At 44.4% G+C, this 19653-nt stretch overlaps 1 long non-coding RNA gene across 1 annotated transcript; it reads left to right on the forward strand.

Moving 5' to 3' along the window:
• The first annotated feature begins 10756 nt into the window (after window positions 1–10756).
• LOC138956567 (uncharacterized) lies at window positions 10757–13641 on the forward strand. Its single transcript, XR_011452703.1, has 3 exons — window positions 10757–10869; window positions 11460–11514; window positions 13371–13641. It is a non-coding gene; the product is annotated as an uncharacterized lncRNA (long non-coding RNA).
• Window positions 13642–19653: the final 6012 nt, after the last annotated feature.

Raw genomic sequence — 19653 nt, forward strand, 5'->3', positions numbered from 1 at the left:
GGAATCCGACTGCTTCCAGAAACAGCGATACCACAACAAACAGCGGCATCGGCCCCGACCACAGCAACAACAACAGCACCAGCAGCATGAAAAACTTTTAACCCCCGCTGTCACAAAACATTCAGCGGGGGGTAGGAAGAAGAAGACCTCACTCACCGGCCAGTGTCCAACTCCAACTGCCGATATCTCAATCAACGGACGCCCGGCCGAAGCTCTACTCGACACAGGCAGTGAGGTGACGACCGTCACCGACACATGGGTGTCCCAGCATCTCGCCCACTGCGACATCAGTGCCTGCCACGTCACCCTTCGAGCTGTCAACGGCGCTGAAGTTCCTTACTCCGGGGTCATCGTCGTCGACATCTCCATCCTGGGCCACCTCTGCAATGATGTTCCAGTCCTTGTCATCAAGGAGCCTACCGAGCCGTTCATGCAGAACCGCAAGAAGCGACTGCCGGTCTTGGTGAGCATGAACGTCCTTTCAACTTGCCTGCCCCAGATGTCTAACCTCCCTCCTTCCCTGCAAGCTGCTGTCCGGGAAGTTCGACTAGATCGCAACTCAACACGTGGTCTAGCTCGGACTTCCACTCCCTGCTCAATCCCTGCCTACTCCATGGCCACAATCCGGGTTACCAGCAACCAGAGGTACACCCGGCAATTGCTGGCGTCTCCTCTTTCCCATCCCCTTCCTGGCGGTCTGCTGACTGTCCCCACCTTGGTCGCTGGGGACCCCTCCTGCCGGTTCATCAGGATTGCAAACCTCTCTCCTGAGGACAAGACGCTGCCTGCCAGAACGCCGATCGCCACACTGCACGCCACTGACACAGTCGAGAGCCAGTCCGACGTCACATACAGCGCTACAGTCAACGAGCTAGTCATCTCCACGCAGCGCCTGTCTTCAGGAGACACGAAAACACCGGCACCAGCTCCATTCCATCTGCCAGACTTCGATGGAACCAGCAGCCAGAAGCAACGCCTCGAAGAGCTGCTCAGCAAACGAGCTGACGCGTTCCAGACCACTCCAGCAGACTTGGGCTACTGCGACGCCGTCCACCACAAATTGAGGACGACAGACTCCAAACCTGTCGCACAGTCTTACCGCCGCATTCCCCCAAACAATTTCAAGGAGGTGCAAGAGCATCTGAAGGAGCTGCTCGACCGCAATATCATCACAGAGAGCCATAGCCCTTACGCTGCCCCAATTGTCATCGTCAGGAAGGACGGCTCCATCCGCCTCTGCGTCGACTACCGCCGGCTCAATTCCAAGACAGTCGGCGATGCCTACCCGCTACCACGAATCCAGGAGTCCTTCGACGCACTGGTGGGGTCTCAATACTTCTCGACCCTTGACCTGGCCAGCGGCTACCACCAGATTGCGAAGGACCCGGCGGACCAGCACAAGACGGCGTTTGTCACCCCCATGGGCCTCTACGAATACACACGCATGCCCATGGGACTCATCTCTGCCCCAGCCACGTTCCAGCGTCTTATGCAGACCACGATGTCAGAGTTCTTGTTCCAGTTCTTGCTCGTCTACCTGGACGACCTCCTCGTCTACTCAAAGACCTTTGACGAGCACCTGGAACACCTCGACCGCCTGCTGGAACGTCTCATCAAGACAGGCCTCAAGATCCGTCCAGACAAGTGTCAGTTCCTTCGCCGCCAAGTCACCTATTTGGGCCACACAATTTCGGCAGAGGGCATCAGCTGTGAAGCCGGCAAAGTCGACGCCGTGGTCAACTGGCCTACGCCCACGACCACAACTGAAGTCCGCAGCTTCCTCGGGTTCGCAAGCTATTACCGACGCTTCATTGCCAAGTTTTCGAAGCTCGCGGGTCCTCTGCACGACCTGGTGGCAGAGGCCGAAAAAGGCACCAAGAAGAAGAAGAAAACAGACCTGAGGCACCTCTGGCAAGACACTCATCAAGCCACTTTCGACGCCATGAAGCGAGCCCTGACCTCGGCCCCAGTCCTTGCCTACGCTGACTTCAAGCAGCCTTTCATCCTGGAGACAGACGCCAGCCACGACGGACTTAGCGCCATCCTCTCCCAAGAACAGGAAGGACGACGCAGAGTCATCGCCTACGCGAGTCGACGATTGCGGCCGACAGAGAAAAACCAGGCTGCATACAGCAGCATGAAGCTGGAATTCCTGGCAATAAAATGGGCAATCTCCGAAAAATTCAGACACTACCTGCTGGGGGCAACATTTACCGTCCTCACGGACAACAATCCATTGGTCCACTACAAAACGGCCCCCCTCGGAGCTCTGGAGCAGCGCTGGGCAGCCCAACTGGCTCAGTTCAACTTTACGATCAAATACCAGCCAGGGAAAACAAACCCCGCTGACGCCCTCTCCAGGATGCCCCCGTCTTTTCCCTCTCCCACGACGTCCACCTCTCTCCCCCCTGAACTGGCAGCAGCGCAGCAAGTCTGCTGCGAAAGACAGTCCACCGTCAACCCAGACGTGTCTCCTGCTTTCAACCATCCAGACACAAAAGCAGAGCCCGAGACAATCTTCCCTCGGCTGTCGTCCACAGAACTACAACGGCTTCAGAGGGAAGACAGCACCATCGGGCCTGTTTTAACGACCTGGCCCACCAAACCTGCCACAGACCAAGACCGTCAGCTGCGCAGCCTTGTACAACAGCACGACCGTCTCTATCTGAGAGATGGCGTCCTCTATAGAAAGGTTACTGACTCCATCCACGGACCCCAGTTCCAGCTCGTCCTGCCGTCAACACTCCGTCCAGATGTCCTAGCCATGCTACACGACAACATGGGTCATCAGGGCTACGACAGAACCATGCAACTTCTTCGGTCCCGGGTCTACTGGCCAGCAATGTACAGCCAGGTGAAGCAGTACCTCGACAACTGTCAGCGCTGCTGTATGGGTCGTCTCCCCTCGACGACCCACACCACTTCTACGCCTCTGCTGGCCAGCCGCCCTCTTCAGGTCCTCGCCGTGGACTTCACCAAGCTAGAAATCGCCAGCGACAACCGCGAGAACGTCCTCGTCCTCACTGATGTCTTCAGCAAGTTCACACAGGCGATTCCCACCAGGAATCAAGAAGCTGCGACGGTGGCGAAAGTCCTGGTCAACAACTGGTTCCAGCGCTTCGGGGTTCCGGAGCGAATCCACAGTGACCAGGGCAGAGACTTTGAATCCAAACTCATAAAGGAACTCTGCGACATGTACGGCATCAAAAAGAGTCGCACCACACCGTATCATCCGCAGGGCAACGGCCAGTGCGAACGGTTTAACGGGTCAATGCATGGGGCGGGGATATAGCTCAGTTGGTAGCGCGCTGGATTTGTATTCAGTTGGCCGCTGTCAGCGTGAGTTCGATCCCAGGTTCGGCGGAAATTTATTTCACAGAGTCAACTTTGTGTGCAGACTCTCTTCGGTGTCCGAACCTCCCCCCGTGTACACTACATTTTTCATTTTTCATTTTCATTTTCATTTTTTCATTTTCATTACTTTATTGTCCCATCGCTGGGAAATTCGGGTCGCTTCCTCCCAGTGGAAAGCTAGCAGCAACGGAGTCGCGCTACCCAGATGTCTGCGTGTTTAGGTGTATTCAGCCACCTGCACTTATGGCAGAATGTCTTTTACGTGCCATTGTGGTGACACGGGGGTGGGACATGGCTTCCGTCTCTGGGTCTGCACATAAAGTTGACCCGTGTCCGTCCCGGCCCGGATTCGAACCTGCGACCTTCCGATCACAAGTCCAATGCTCTACCAACTGAGCTACCGGGTGTGCACGTTAAAGATCCCACGATTGACAAAAGGGTCTTTCCTGGCAAAATTGCTTAGGCACAGTTAATAATTGTCCACCTATACCCGTGTGGCTTGGAATAACAGGCCGTGAAAGGTAAATATGCGCCGAAATGGCTGCAATCTACTGGCCGTATAAAATTTCATCTCACACGGCATCACTGCAGAGCGCCTAGAACTGTACCCACGGAATATGCGCGATATAAGACTCATTGATTGATTGATTGATTGATAACCTGTTACGCTCCCTGCACCACGAGCAGAAGACCAGGTGGCCCCTTCATCTCCCGGAGCTGGTCCAGGCCTACAACAACACACCCCATGCGTCCACGGGCTTCGCACCACACTTCCTGCTCTTCGGACAACAACCCAGGCTGCCCGTTGACGACATGTTGGGCTTCCCAGCCCCAGCAGCCAGCGGCACCATCGACTGGGTGCGGCAACATCGCCTGCGTTTGACAGAGGCTCATCAGAAGGCCTTTGACCACCTTCAACAGGCGGTGGTCAAGAGGACAGCGCTCACTGACAGACGCGCTGCAGACCACGGCCTCAACGTTGGTGACCACGTCTACCTGCGGAACCGGGTCCTAGGGCGCAACAAAATCCAGGACTATTGGAAGCCAGACATCTACAGGGTGACTTGCCGCGTCGCTGAACATCAGCTCGTCTACCTCGTCGCGCCTTTAGCTGGTGGCGCGGAGCGAGCGGTCAATAGAAAGGACTTGCTGCCAGCTTCCGAGACTCTTGACAATCAAGACGAAGATACACCGTCTTCGGCTACCTCGGTGTCGAGTGAAACAGACTCTGAGAGTGACAGTGATGACGAACACTGGATCACACTTCCAAGGCCCAGACCTGCGGCTCTTGCGGGTCCGGCTGTGGTTGCTGTGCCTCCTCCTGCACCTGTTGCTCAACCGGTACCAGCACCTCGCCGGTCACAACGAATTGCTTGCATGCAAGGTAACAATTAACTTGATTTTATTTTTTGAATGATCGTTTACTCGGTAGGCTGAATTTGAGTGATTCAGCTAATGAACAATGCTACTAGTACCCAATAAACATGCCAGAACTGGGCCATTGCTGGCTTTTTGCTGGCAAGTTTGGTAAAGCTGGCCATAAAAAAACCAACACTGGGCCAATTATGGTTTGCCAACAAAGGCCCAGTTATGGCTTGCCATCACTGGCCCATCTCTGGCATTCCAGTAATATTGTCGGCCAGTAAAATGCCTTAATTGGCCCACTGTTGGCCCGCCATTGATGGCCCAGTGCTTGTTTGCCAGCATTGGGCCATAGGTGGCGATTTGCTGGCAATTATAGGTGGGTTTTTGCTGGCACGCCAGCAGTGGGCCAATGCTGGATTATTGCTGGCAAGAAGATCTGCGACAGCACAGCGGTATGACTTTCTCTCTTGGAATGACGTAATGTACAAACAAATGTCGAAATATCTTGACGTCACTCGTGATGATGACGCATTGTCAACTAAATCCGGCCCGCGGTGGTTCTGCAGATGTCCGGTTATTTGTTTTGCATTCAACTTCAAGGAATTTCCAAAGAACCTTCTTCGATTTCAGTACGCGTCCGATCTCCTCCGGCTAGAAGCAAGCGTGGTGAGTTTCACAAACAGTTGTGTGAGCAGGTCGTCGCAACGGCGTTAGATCTAGTATCTTCTTGTTCTTTTCCTCCGTTGTCGGTCTTTTTTTCAACTTTCTTCTGCTGGACGTTTGAGTCAGTTCGCAAAATATAATAGACTTTAAGAAGTCGTCCTCTCTGTAAGAAAGAATCTGCGCGCGCGCGCGCGCGTGTGTGTGTGTGTGTGTGTGTGTGTGTGTGTGTGTGTGTGCGCGCCCGCGCGCGCGGTTGTGTGTGTGTGTGTGTGTGTGTGTGTGTGCGCGCCCGCGCGCGCGGTTGTGTGTGTGTGTGTGTGTGTGTGTGTGTGTGTGTGTGTGTGTGTGTGTGTGTGTGTGTGTGCCTTTTTCCTTTCTTTGTGTGATTGAGTTTGTTTTGTCTCTGTCAAAAGAAAAGCACCATAGGCATTACCATAAGCTTACTTGTAACCAAACAAATTGCATCTTGTGAATGTTGACATTGAGTATGTGTCTATTCACTCCAGGACAAAGATTTGTGCAAGTGTCTGACTGCCCAACTGGATAAGATGCAGCTCGCCTGGGTCTCAGTTCCTGAGAGAAACGCAAGAGAGCTGTCCGAGACAACGTAAGCTTCGCAGGTTAGATCAAAATACATATTCCTGTTGACCCCTTACTTCTGCTTGGCATTTTAGTCAGTTCAGAAAATATGATAGATTACAAGAAGTCGTCCTCTCTGTGAGAATGCCTCTGTGTGTGTATGTGTGTGTGTGTGTGTGTGTGTGTGTGTGTGTGTGTGTGTGTGTACCCCCGTTTCCACAGGTTTGGTTGCCTAAATCACCATAAGGCAACCATCCACACGTGGATGGCAACCTAAACTCTGGATGGCAACCTAATTGTGTGGATGGTCGCTTCATTTAACACCGTTAAATTGACTTTTTTGACGGAAAGAATGTCATAACAATGTTCAAAATGACATTCTTTCCGTCCTCTATAGGCGACGAAATAGGTCAAATTTTGTGCATTTTTTAGTGCAAAATTCTTCGATGCCGGAGCGAGTACTGCACCCAGTGCTGTTGTAGTGCAAGTGCACTAGAAAGGCACTGCACCCAGTGCCGCCTCTTAGGTAACCATCCACACTTTAGGTACGTGTGTGTGTGTGTGTGTGTGTGTGTGTGTGTGTGTGTGTGTGTGTGCGCGTGTGTGTGTGTGTGAGCGCGCGCGCGTGCGTGCGTGCGTGTGCTGTTTGCTTGCATGCCTGCGTGTATGCTTGCGTTTGTTTGGTTGTTTGGTTGTGTTTGTGTGTGTGTGAGTGTGTGTTTGTGTGTGTGTGTGTGTGTGTGTGTGTGTGTGTGTGTGTGTGTGTGTGTGTGTGTGTGTGTGTGATATGGAATAATGAATTAAAACCAACAAAACTCGTTTGCTTTCATGTTTCAAGAGGTGAACGGCAGGAGGACTTGAGAGTTTCAATGGCTTACCGTAGGCTACGACGTCAGGACAAAGAAAAGAAGCGTTATCTCAACGTTGCGGATGCGAACAGAGAAATGACAGAATCAAGACAATCCTACGGAGGTTTACTGGGAAGTGAACAAGAAACATTCCTGCCTTTGGTCATCATGTCTCGAGTGTGAAATTTAGAACGCTGTAAAAATAAAATAAAACAGTGAGCAACTGAAAACAAAGCGTACGTTTCTGTAATGTTTCGGTAATGAGTCGTTGTTGTTTGGAAGCTTTACATTTGTTTTGTTTTTAATATATATTACTGTATTGTTGTTGTGCCCGCTATAACTGCGTTGATGACGATATTCTGTCAAAACCACTGCCTTTACTTGCCAGATAAGTTACACGACAAATGTGATTAGCATTTCAATTGCATTTTACTGATGAATTTGATAATTACGCATATGCATATTGCTAATGTACAGCTTGACAGCATTGCCCTTTGCTTTATTTGCGCACGTCTTGCCGCCAGCATGGGTTGAAAAGTCCATTGATGTGCTGTGTTTTGTTATTGTTATTACATTCACAGTAAAAAATGACAAAACAAAGCATATTTATAGACTTCTAACAACCATCTATGGGCTAACAAGACTGTGCAGATCGAGTACACGAATAGAGCCGTCATTCTATCCGAATCAGTGGTATTGGTATATTTCCTGCAACTTATTGGCATTTTGCTGGCAATGGTAAAGACAGAAATATGGCATTTTGCCGGGCCACAACTGGCCCGGTAATTTCAGCAGGTAAAGGGCCATTAACGGAAAATATATGGAAAAAAGTTTTTTTGATATGGAACTAAAAACCTGCAAAATGCTGGCAAAATGCTGGCGAAATGCTGGCAAAATGCTGGGTTTTTGATGGCAAGCCATCAATAAGCCATCAAATAAATGATGGGTTTTTGCTGGCAAAATTCTGGCAAAATTCTGGCAAGCCATCAAAAAGCCATCAAATAAATGATGGGTTTTTGCTGGCAAAATTCTGGCAAAATGATGGCAAAATGATGGCAAGCCATCAAAAAGCCATCAAATAAATGATGGGTTTTTGCTGGAAAATTGCTGGCAAATTGCTGGCAAAATGATGGCAAGCCATCAAAAAGCCAGCAAATAAATGATGGGTTTTTGTTGGCAAAGTGCTGGCTTGCCAGTGATGGCCCATCAATTTGCCAATGTGCATACGGGTAATATGCCAGCATTGGGCCATAAGTGGGCCTTTGATGGCAGTAGTTCTGGCAACTGGCATTGCCATCAAAACGCCAGCAATGGCCCAGTTCTGGCATGTTTATTGGGTACTAGCATTCAACTGGGCTAAATAATGTTTTGCACATAAAACTCGCGAGTGTATCGTAACCCATGTGTATCGTTGCGATTTTTTTCCCGTTTTCATCACATATTATTTCTGGAGATCAGTAAGGTCTGAGTAGTAGTCGGTTAAAAGTCCAAAGTTAAGCCCTCAGTGCCATTGGCCCGTAAAGCTACCTATTTACGATTTAGGCGCAGAAACCCCTACAATTGATGAACGGGAATTATGGTTGACACCTATATTTTGGGTAATGAACTCGTATGTAACTCATGACGTGGTAATATAGTAAGATGCCTTTACTGTAAAGCCGTGAGCGAGAGTTTTTGTGAGTTTTAAGCTTGTGCATACAAGAGCGCACATTGAAAGAGAAACCCTATATTATCAACTAAACGGGTTGGTGGGGATGAAGGTTGCATTTTTGTATGGTAGTGTTGACATTGTGTTACTTTTTCTCAGTGGAGAAAATTGACTGTCAAGATGACTGAACCATATGTCTAAGTCATCTCATTCCCATTTTGTATTGCCATGGTTTGATAAATGTAGCAATGTTTTCCCATGAAATTCCTGATTGTTTGCACTTTTATGTTTTTGACGCAGTACTTTGATCATATGTGAGACACTTTGTAAAATGCAGGCCTCACTTTTGATTTAGCAAAGCTGGTACTGATCACGAGAACATGTTTTTGTAACTGTCGATTTTCTCAGTAACATATGTGAAAGTCATAGGCAAAGTTTTCGCAATTTTTCTCTTTTTGGATAATCTAAGATGGTTTGATAAATTCAGCCCTTAGGCTTTCCTGTTTTTCTTAAAATCAGCGCGGCCGCTGATATGTAAAAGAGTTGGGGGGGATGTAGCCAAGTGCACTTCGCTGCCCTGAACACTCTAATCATCGCATAGCGAAACAGCCTTGTGTACAGTACAAACGGGATACCCACCCCATAGCAGACGATACGATGCTGCGCGCGCACTATTGACCGGCGCAAATTTTAATAAAATACCTTTCTTTATATATCTACCTAACTTCTATCTTTCAAAGTCCCTTTTATCTTTGATACGATCCTAATTATATTTAGGTTTGCATAGAAGTCACTGATTAGGCTGGATGGCTGCATATTATTGTGTTATTTACGATAATGCTTCGAACTGACCAAAGCGTCACTCTGACCTTGACCGGTTTTCATGTATCGTCGAGAGAAATTGATTCTCACAAACTCATCTTTGTCTTTTCAATCATTGTTTTGTCATTTTTGTATCACTATTACATATCCCGTACCTATATATGTTGCATATGATTTTAGTTTGTTTATAAGGATTTGGTTGTAATGAGTGATGCTTGGTTTCTCTGCAAAGATTGCTAATTTATGCAGACAGGTACTCGCGCAGGAATTTAGCCGATTCCATTTACTTTCGGACTTTACCGCTTCGTACTAAGTCAATGTATAATTTTCCCCCAAGTAACGCATATCATGATGTTTGTCTAGGGTTCTTCTTTTTATCTGTATGATTTATGAGTTTGTCCATTATTCCAGTTTAGAGAGTTTTGTAATTTTCCGCACTGAAGTTGGTTCAGTGCCTTCACTAGGACCATTGTTTTTGCATCCTACTAAATAAATATAAGTTTTTACGAAATGTGATCTATTGCAATGGAAAGCTAAAGGTCGTAGCTTTAATTTGATGTATTGTTTGTTAGGATTGGTTATGTATTTGTTTAAATAACGTAGGGTAAAGCAAGTGTAAGAAACACAGATTCCGTGTTTCTGGCCGTATTCAGTCCGATTTTCATCACCGCCGGACGGTGCTTTCTGTGCAGTCCGCGCCGGGGCTATAAGTATAAGCCGGACACCGGCATAAGATGCATTCGCTCCTAGCAGCTGAACACGACACTACACTTGCTTTGCTGTCTACGGGTTTCGCCTTCGGCCTCTACGTTTCCTTGCATTGTTTTCTTGAATAAAAAGTTGAAACAAGACGCTTGGACTTGGGCTTCGTGTATCTACTACCCCTTCCACTCCTCCACTACAAGGGAAAAAGAAGAGGATGAAGAAGACTTGGAGCGCCAGAAATTTGAGAAGAGTGGGTCAGGTCACAATAATATTAAATGCACAGAAGACACACACGCAAAGTTAATACATTTTCTAATCGGCGAAAATGGCTCTAAATTACATAAAGATTGGGCCATAATCGATAAGTCGAAGCAAGGACACAAAACACGAGAGAAATTACGAAGAACAATTGGTCAGGCAGCATTTGTCTCATGACAGTGTCAAATGAACATAATGAATAAAATGTAGAGACTCATGTATGGAACGCGAAATTTTTTTTCACACGTCAGTTGCGGGCTTTCAATCCCGAAGGCTGGTTCCGAGTAACTACGAACGTAATCGGAAGTTCCGATGTTTACCAAGTCAAAGAGCCGAGTCGAACACTATCCTTGCGTCATCCAGGGAGATACTGTACAGATCTCTGCGTCATCTTTGACTTTGCAAGCAGCTTCGGAGATTTCAAAACAACGTTTTTGCCCCAAAAAAGATTGTGGGCTCTTTTTTTTTCCTCCTCAAGTTATTTTGGACGTTGAGCGTGGTTTGTCAGAAGTTACAAAATGGCAGTCCAAGGCAAGGAGCGAAGGTGATCAATTCGGAAAGAATCTCCAATGATGTTTGCTAATGCGAGAGAATTGGGACGGGCGAACCATTGCATATTAACCAGAGGTAAGTTTCCATGTTTCGTTTTATACTTAGAGTGGGTCTTTGCGAGTATGTGTTGCAACATGTGTCACTCCGCTCACTGTCACTGACAGTCACTGACTGACTGAGTGTCAGTCTCTGACAACAACATTGGATGCATGTACCTGTACGTGTATGTATGTATCCTTGCCTTACGTCAGGTACGAAGATAGTTGCCCTGTACAGGGATTTCCTCATTAATGTGGAGAAGAAGAAGAGTACCACTGCCATGTTTTTGCAACCTCTTTTTGACCCAATTCGAGATGCATGAGTCATAATATTTTAAAAATCCTTTTTTTTAAGATTGAATCCAACTTCCAAGACAGTGAATAAAAAATCAAAGCTAGTGCTGGTCAAATGTTTTAATGCTAGAATTAAAAATAGATAACCTTCTCGGAATATAATTGCAAGCAGGTTGGAGGCTAGTTCAAGAATCAAATTGCTGACTTACCCAGGCTGGCTGGTTACAGTGCGTTTCTTTGAAAGGCAATCAATGGTTCTACTGCTCTGCTAGTACTCACCATTTTGAAAGTGATGTTCCCATGATTGGTACTTCATCTATTATTTTATTGCAGGTCTCCTCTCAGCTGAAAAAGCCAACCGATTGCTGCATGGCCAGCGACGAATCAGGTAAAAGGTTTTATTATACATGTACAACTGTCAGTGTCAGTGTTATGACATACAGTGTGTTTTTTCCTTCCCCTCTCTCTCATTCTCAAGTTCTGGTCAGAATAACTCATGTGGAGGTGTGCGTGTGTGACTGTGAGCAAGACTGTGAGAGAGTGGTGGTTTGTTTTTGAGTCACTTGAGAAAATGTGACTCTATGTAATCGGTCAGTGTTAGTCTGTCCGGCCGGCCGTCCGGCCGGCCGTCCGTAGACACCACCTTAACGTTGGACTTTTCTCGGAAACTATCAAAGCGATCGGGCTCATAGTTTGTTTAGTCGTGACCTCCAATGACCTCTACACTTTAACGATGGTTTCGTTGACCTTTGACCTTTTTCAAGGTCACAGGTCAGCGTCAAAGGAAAAATTAGACATTTTATATCTTTGACAAAGTTCATCGGATGTGATTGAAACTTTGTAGGATTATTCTTTACATCAAAGTATTTAAATCTGTAGTCTTTTACGAACGTTATCAGAAAAACAAGGGAGATAACTAGCCTTTTCTGTTCGGCAACACACAACTTAACGTTGGGCTTTTCTCGGAAACTATAAAAGCGATCGGGCTCATATTTTGTTTAGTCGTGACCTCCAATGACCTCTACACTTTAACAATGGTTTCGTTGACCTTTGACCTTTTTCAAGGTCACAGGTCAGCGTCAAAGGAAAAATTAGACATTTTATATCTTTGACAAAGTTCATCGGATGTGATTGAAACTTTGTAGGATTATTCTTTACATCAAAGTGTTTACATCTGTAGCCTTTTACGAACGTTATCAGAAAAACAAGGGAGATAACTAGCCTTTTCTGTTCGGCAACACACAACTTAACGTTGGGCTTTTCTCGGAAACTATAAAAGTGACCGGGCTCAAATTTTATGTGAACGTGACTCATTGTGTTGTGAATAGCAATTTCTTCCTGTCCATCTGATGCCTCATATAATATTCAGAACTGCGAAAGTGACTCGATCGAGCGTTTGCTCTTCTTGTTATTATTCAGGTTCAGGGATAATAATAAAATAATGAACACCTACTGACTTAGACTCCAAACCGCAAGCTCTTAGCCTAATTTTACCAGTATGGTGATCACTTCCTCCCGTATTGGAACCATTACTAATATACTAGAAGCGCATGACTTTCAGTGTGTATGTTTGATTAAAACAAAATGCATTGCAATAAACATTGTCACTGCCAGGATATAATTATCTCAATGAAACTGTGTGTCAAGTTCTATTATTATTTTCCTTTTTTGAGTATGTATAACATGTATATTATGCATGTGTGTAGAGCACAGAGAGCGTAAAACTTTAAAAGGAAAATAATAATAGAACTTGACACACATGATTCCTACGATAATGTAGGACAGTGGCATTGATATCTTTCTAGAATAATATGTCGTTTTACATTCAGTGAAATTTTGACTGAATTAGTGAACTGAATGTATTCAAATATGGTGACAGACATGTATACAATGTAGACAAGTTAAAGTTGTATGTGTGTACATCACCACATGTTCTGTAGCTTACAAGTTACATTGAAAACAGCCTTGACTATAAATTATAATGGAAATCCACTTCATCACTGTCTTTGGGGTTCCAACAAAAATCAGACGCAGTAGGGGGGGGGGGGGGGGGGGGAGTCGGGGGATTTTATTTGAACTTGTCTTCCAGGGAAAAAGAATGTTTAAGCTCTTGGCATTTATGTGGGTTTAGTGTGTGTATGTGTGTCAGTTACAAACAGTACACAACTTATTCCTTTATACTCATACTTAGACTTGTTCTTGTCGTTGTGTTTAAGATCCGTTCCTTTCTCATTCATTTGTCAGTAGTGACTGAAGATGACGAAGACCTGGCCAGTGAATGTGGATGAAAAGCAGTGCTATCCAAGTCCAGCTATGATCGATGGGGAAACTACAGCAACAGCCGCAGAGGATCACCGGACAAAAATAACTGTTTGCCAGTATTGTAAATGTCCACTCAGTATTGGTTGTATTGAGCATTACAACTTGTTGCTATTGTACATTTTTGTCAATGTTTTAAAGGCCCGCTACGCCTCACAGGGCCGGACTAGGCTAAGAGGAGGGGGGGGGGGGTTGCCAGTGGTGGTCCAGGGGGATGTTCCCCTTGGCGGGGTCAAGGGGCAGAGCCCCTATATTGTGGGGGTCAGGGGGCAAAGCCCCCCGAAGCTGATGGGTAGGTCATATTCTGAGATAGGGAAATGGTCGCTCCTTGCATGAAACGGCATAAAATAAACAATCATAAAAAATGTTTTAAATAAGTGAGGTACATGTTTAGGCTGGGGGGGGGGGGGGGGGGTTGCGCAACCCCCATAACCCCCCCCCCGGTAGTCCGGCCCTGCCTCATTTAAAAAGTTGTCCTATCGTTTTGAACTGAGCGCTGTCATTGTCCCATAAGAACTCCATTCCTTTGGACGGTGCAATATTCTATATTTTTCTCTCAAGATACACATTTTCAAAAAGAGACCGAGCGCTGAACTGAAGTTGTGGAGTGCGGATCTTGCGTTTTGGGGAATTCCAAACCGTTTGTGATATGAGCTGTTTGGGTACACCTGTCTGCAGCACATTCAAGTTAGGAGTACGGGAGACAACTCCAACTGACCATAAATCTTGCGTCTGCTTTTGTTTTCAGTTCAAGACATTTTGACGAAGCGCATTGAATTATGCCACCGAAATAAAACTAAGGCCTGTCCACTTACAAAAACTGCTGGGTCAAAGTTCAGTAAATCTTACATTTTCTTAAAGGTACTGAACTTGTCAAATCCAGGTGCACAGAGCCCCTGGGGCTTTTGGTCATACCTCAGGCAGCTATCCGTTAGAAGAACTACCAAGTTTCATTGACTTGCACCCAAAGAGTCAAGAACTGCGATTTTTTTACGAATTAATTTCGTACTCAGACCCGGCTGGTCTTGACCTATTTTTGGATCTAAATTTAGATCAGGTAGATCACCACATCATGCACAAAAAGACACGTCACTAGCAAACTATGTCAGACGTCATCATGAGTTTGTGTAAAACAAAATGGAGGCCGGAATCACTCAGTTGAATCGAACTCCGACCAAACACCACGTAATAACTAGGTTAATTTATGCACTCGCGTGAACAAGAAACTGTCGAGCTTCACAGATGTCGTCGTTGGGTAGTTTTGGGTTTGTTTTACTACCATAGGAGGATTTTTGAACTGTAAATGCACTCAGCTGCAACAAAAACGCAAAACGAAGGCTGTGAGCTGCACTGTGCCTTTAAGGAAATGTGCGGCAGTAAAATTGAATTCGGAAAATACATGGAATAACCTGGTTTTCTGCATAAAAATAAATAAAACAATTGTGAATACTTCTTCTGCGTTCGTGGGCTGAAACTCCCATGTACACTCGTGTTTTTGCACGAGTGGATTTTTACGTGTATGATCCTTTTTACCCCGCCATTTAGGCAGCCATACGCCTCTTTCGGAGAATTGTGAATACTGATCGACGTAGAGTGCCATTGGAAACAGTCGTTACATTGGATTTCTAGGAAACAGCGACATCATACATCAGAAATTCCTAATATTTGGCACAAAGATGCACATGTATCAATCTACAATCATATAGAACGATTTTTGACAACAGACTACAGTTGAATTTTGATATCTTTTGTCATGAGGATGAACGAATTTCTTACTGCATATTCATTACAATAATTAATTTAAATTCAACTGTAGTTTTTAACAAAAAACACGTTCTTTATGATTGTAGATATAATACATGTGTATCCTTAAATATTATGAATTTCTGATGTATGATGTTGCTGTAAAACTGTTTTCTAGAAATCCCATATGGCGCTGTTAATGCTAGATGCCATAGCAACAGCAGTCTATATCCATCCACAATGTTTTCATTCATTTTAATAAGTCACTTCAAGAATTAACCAGAAAACCAAGTTATTCCTTGACTATTCTTCAAGTTTAAAGGCACAATGCAGCTCACAGCCTTAGTTTTGCGTTTTTGTTGCAGCTGAGTGCATTTACAGTTCAAAAATCCTCCTATGGTAGTAAAACAAACCCAAAACTACCCAACGACGACATCTGTGAAGCTCGACAGTTTCTTGTTCACGCGTTCGAGTGCATAAATTAACCTAGTTATTACGTGGTGTTTGGTCCGAGTTCGATTCAAATGAGTGATTCCGGCCTCCATTTTGTTTTACACAAACTCATGATGATGTCTGACATAGTTTGCAGTGACGTGTCTTTTTGTGCATGATGTGGTGATCTACCTGATCTAAATTTAGATCCAAAAATAGGTCAAGACCAGCCGGGACAGAGTCCGAAATTAATTCGTAAAAAAATCGCAGTTCTTGACTCTTTGGGTGCAAGTCAATGAAACTTGGTAGTTCTTCTAACGGATAGCTGCCTGAGGTATGACCAAAAGCCCCAGGGGATCCGTGCACCTGGATTTGACAAGTTCAGTACCTTTAAGTTTGGTAATTTTACTGCCGCACATTGCCTTAAGTCATAAATAAAGGGTTCCAGTAACATACCATTCTTCTTTATTGATTATGAACTTTGGAAGGTTAGATTTTGGAATCAGTTTTTTTAAATATTTCCTTGATGTGTTGTAATAAGATCAACCGTCTGCTTGGACATATACTAAAGATCCACTACCTGGCTGCTGTCTGCGGAAAATCGATTAATTCATAGACAAATATGCCTTACAGGGAAGCAGCTAGCCAGTTGACTGTACATGTGTTTGTGTAAAGGTGTTCTTATTGCATGTTCAAGCCAGGACAGATGGTGACCTGAGACATTTACACATTACACATGTATGCAGGACTGCTACTTAAAGCTTAGTGTGATGATATATTTGTTTGACTGATTATGGGCATTAAAATAAAACTGCAAAAAGAATACTTACACTTGAGATCTGATTTTGTGCGTGTCTGTGTGTGTGTGCGCATGAGGGTGTGTGTGGGCCATTTGACATACTTGCAGAAGAAACCAACAGAGGTAACTGATAAACTGCATTTATTAACACAAAGAGGTAAACAAAGTGAGTTCACACATTTCACAAAAGTAAGAAAAGGCAGTCTCACATGTGTGATAGTCTAGGAATACCAATGCATTCACAATATTTAGTACTCACATGAATGGCCCAAGAAAACTATAGGCTGAGAATGCAAGTTCTAATTTGGCACATTTGTACATGTAGCTGCATCCACTAGACATATATCCATCTTACAATAAAAAACAACAACTAGTGGTTAGGACATGGGCCTGAAAATCTCAAGGTCCTAGGTTCGAATCTCTGCTTAGTTGAAATAAAAATGCTCAATCGAGAGAGAGCAACCGTAAAGTTAACAGCGTAAAAGTAAAGCGTTGAATGCAGCTGTAAAGGTCATGCCAGCAGTGTGGGTCAGTTCTGGTAGCTCTGTCAGCACAGAATGGACTGAATCTGATCATCATCCTCAGCAAAGCCAGGCACCACTCTGCAAGCTGCCTGCACGTCATATCTCGGCACCTCACTTCCTAAAAAATAAAGAAAATGTATTACTGAGCACATTCAGACTTTGCTGTGCGCTGATGGGGATATGTTTTGGGTATTGAGAAGAGGGTGTGTGGTGGGGGTGCCGGAAGGTAGGTAGGAAGTAATACATGTACTTGTTCTTCACACAATCAGTGGGATGGAGAATGGTGTGGGTGATACTGACAGTGACAACTATTAACTAAACTGTAAACATTGTTCTGTAATATTACAGGTGCCATCATTCCTTCCTGTGAAAACCATTTATTTATATACTTTCATCATTAAAATTAAAAAGAATCTTTCATCATTAAAATTAAAAAGACTTCCTCACAAGAACCTTTCTAACGACATGATATCTTGTTATGCTGCTGATGTGAGCGGTTTTTCTGGAAGTGGAATGTGATGGAAATTTACTATTCTTTTAATTGACAGCATGAGCCCTCATCCCACACACATTCCCTAGTTTTGTTGAGAAATGTGATGTGAAGTCATTCAGAAAATTCTAACACTGCGCAGGGGCAGTCAGGGTGTTGATACGTTTTACTATATTATATAACTCTTATTCCATGTAAAAATTTAAAAAAAAAAACTATAAAAAAACTGGCCAGATCTGTGATTGTGAGCCAAGGAAAGGACTGACTGTATTTATAATAATTCCAGAAATGAGTAAATCTTTCATTCTAGCTATTTCATGTTTTATTTTCTTGCATCACAATAGTTCAAATCAATGTTCATACAAACAGCATAATGTACTTTATGAGTATAGGGTTGCAACAAACTTTAAAGGTCCTCGTCTACATTTTCTGACAGAAATTGAGATTTGACCGCTAAAATGTTTAATCCATTCACTAACACTTTCAAAAAAACACCCCCCTCCGATCAGAAAGGACGGAGCAAGTGTAGCCGTTTGAAAATTCATTGATGTATTCCATTGTAGTAGGATATCCTTATTTGGAACATAATCGTAGTAGGATATCCTTATTTGGAACATAATGTAAAGCGGAAGTTTTCAAAGTGCTCAACCACCCAGAATTCCTAGCGGTGAGCAGCCGCTGGCTTGACGAAAGTTCTCTGGTAAGTTCTTTTTATCAATTATGCAATACATTCTTGTCGTATAAGACTTTTAAGTGGCTGCAAACAAGGCTTCATTATGCAACAAAACAGTTTCAAGCAATGTGTTTGCTCTGTTCACGTACTGTGTTCGTCATTCGTAGGTTTTAAATCTTAGCCGAGTTGACGCATTTCAGGGAACCTCTCAAAAGTCAGATTTACGCTTTCAGCATTGCACATTACGGTACTTTGTTTTATGGCGGTTTACAAAGAGGCTCTGCTTAATGATTCGGTTCAGGAATTAAGGAGTCATCATAAAAATAAAGCAAAAGCATAGGTCTAACGCTAACTGAATGTTTCGAGAGGCACAGTTCCGACACGGTGGCACACGTACACTGACAATGAAATCTAAAACGCTTGCAATCGATCTAAATGTGTATTTCTGCACACACAAAACATTTCGACTACAAAATAAGGATCGGAATAAAAAAAAAAAGGTATTTTCCAACAAGAGTCCTTGATTTGTGTGCTTTCATTTATAATGAGTTTACGCCGGTAGACTACTACCCGCAACATCGATGTCAGAATCGCCATTGATTTTCCTGCAAGACTGACTAACAACTACAGATCTAACTGAATCAGTTGAATCAGAGATCTAGATTCTCCGGTCGAATCTTAGAATGCAGCTGGTTTTTATTTTTGCATTTCTTAGGTCTATATGTGTGTGCCGTATGTGTGTAAAATGTGCGTGTTTGTGTGTATGTGTAAAATGTGCGTGCGTATGTCTGTAGATGTGTGTGTTTGTGCGTGTGTGTGTGTGTGCATGTGTGTGTACGTAGATGCGTGTGTCAGTGTGTGTGTGTGTGTGTGACATTCACGTGGTAGTACGAGTGATTGAGTGAATCGGAGTATCTGTACGTGTTTGTTTTCTTATACCTGATCATGTTTTCTTATACCTGATCATGTTTTAGACGATTCATGTATGCATTTATAGTTCTTAAAAATGCCAAACGTGTAACTCATTATACATTTGCCCCTTATGGCATAAATAAACTAACACTGTACTGTATTGCATGGTAGGTATAAGCCACGTATTTTATTCAGTTATGATTCATGTCCGTCAAGTATAACCGTTTGTCCATGTCTTTTAACAGTTTTGTTTTGTTGTTTCTTTTTTTCTGCAAAAGCTGTCCATTTCGATACTCAGGTCGAACAAAGTACGCTTATCTCATGTCTCAACTCTGAGCTAAACATCGTCTCCACCGGTCAGAAGAGGCAGGGCAGGGCCAGCAGGTGCGGCAGTGTTACATTGTTTGTCAGGAATCAAGGACAGTCCGCATGCGGACAGCAACTCAAGAAGCTGCCGCCAAGAGTTATCGGGAAGAAAGATCCAGTCTCTTAGTCTTACAGTGAGTTTGTGTAGTTACAAATGTAATGGTTTGAAGATTTCTTCTCTCTGTTATTGCTTGAGTGCTTATGTTGATCTCAGTTATTCAAGTATGGGCTGTATATTGTAAATGCGTGTGTGTGCATATGAGAGAGAG

Source organism: Littorina saxatilis, unplaced genomic scaffold (genome assembly GCF_037325665.1).
Source record: "Littorina saxatilis isolate snail1 unplaced genomic scaffold, US_GU_Lsax_2.0 scaffold_407, whole genome shotgun sequence".
Taxonomy (NCBI): Eukaryota; Metazoa; Mollusca; class Gastropoda; order Littorinimorpha; family Littorinidae; genus Littorina; species Littorina saxatilis.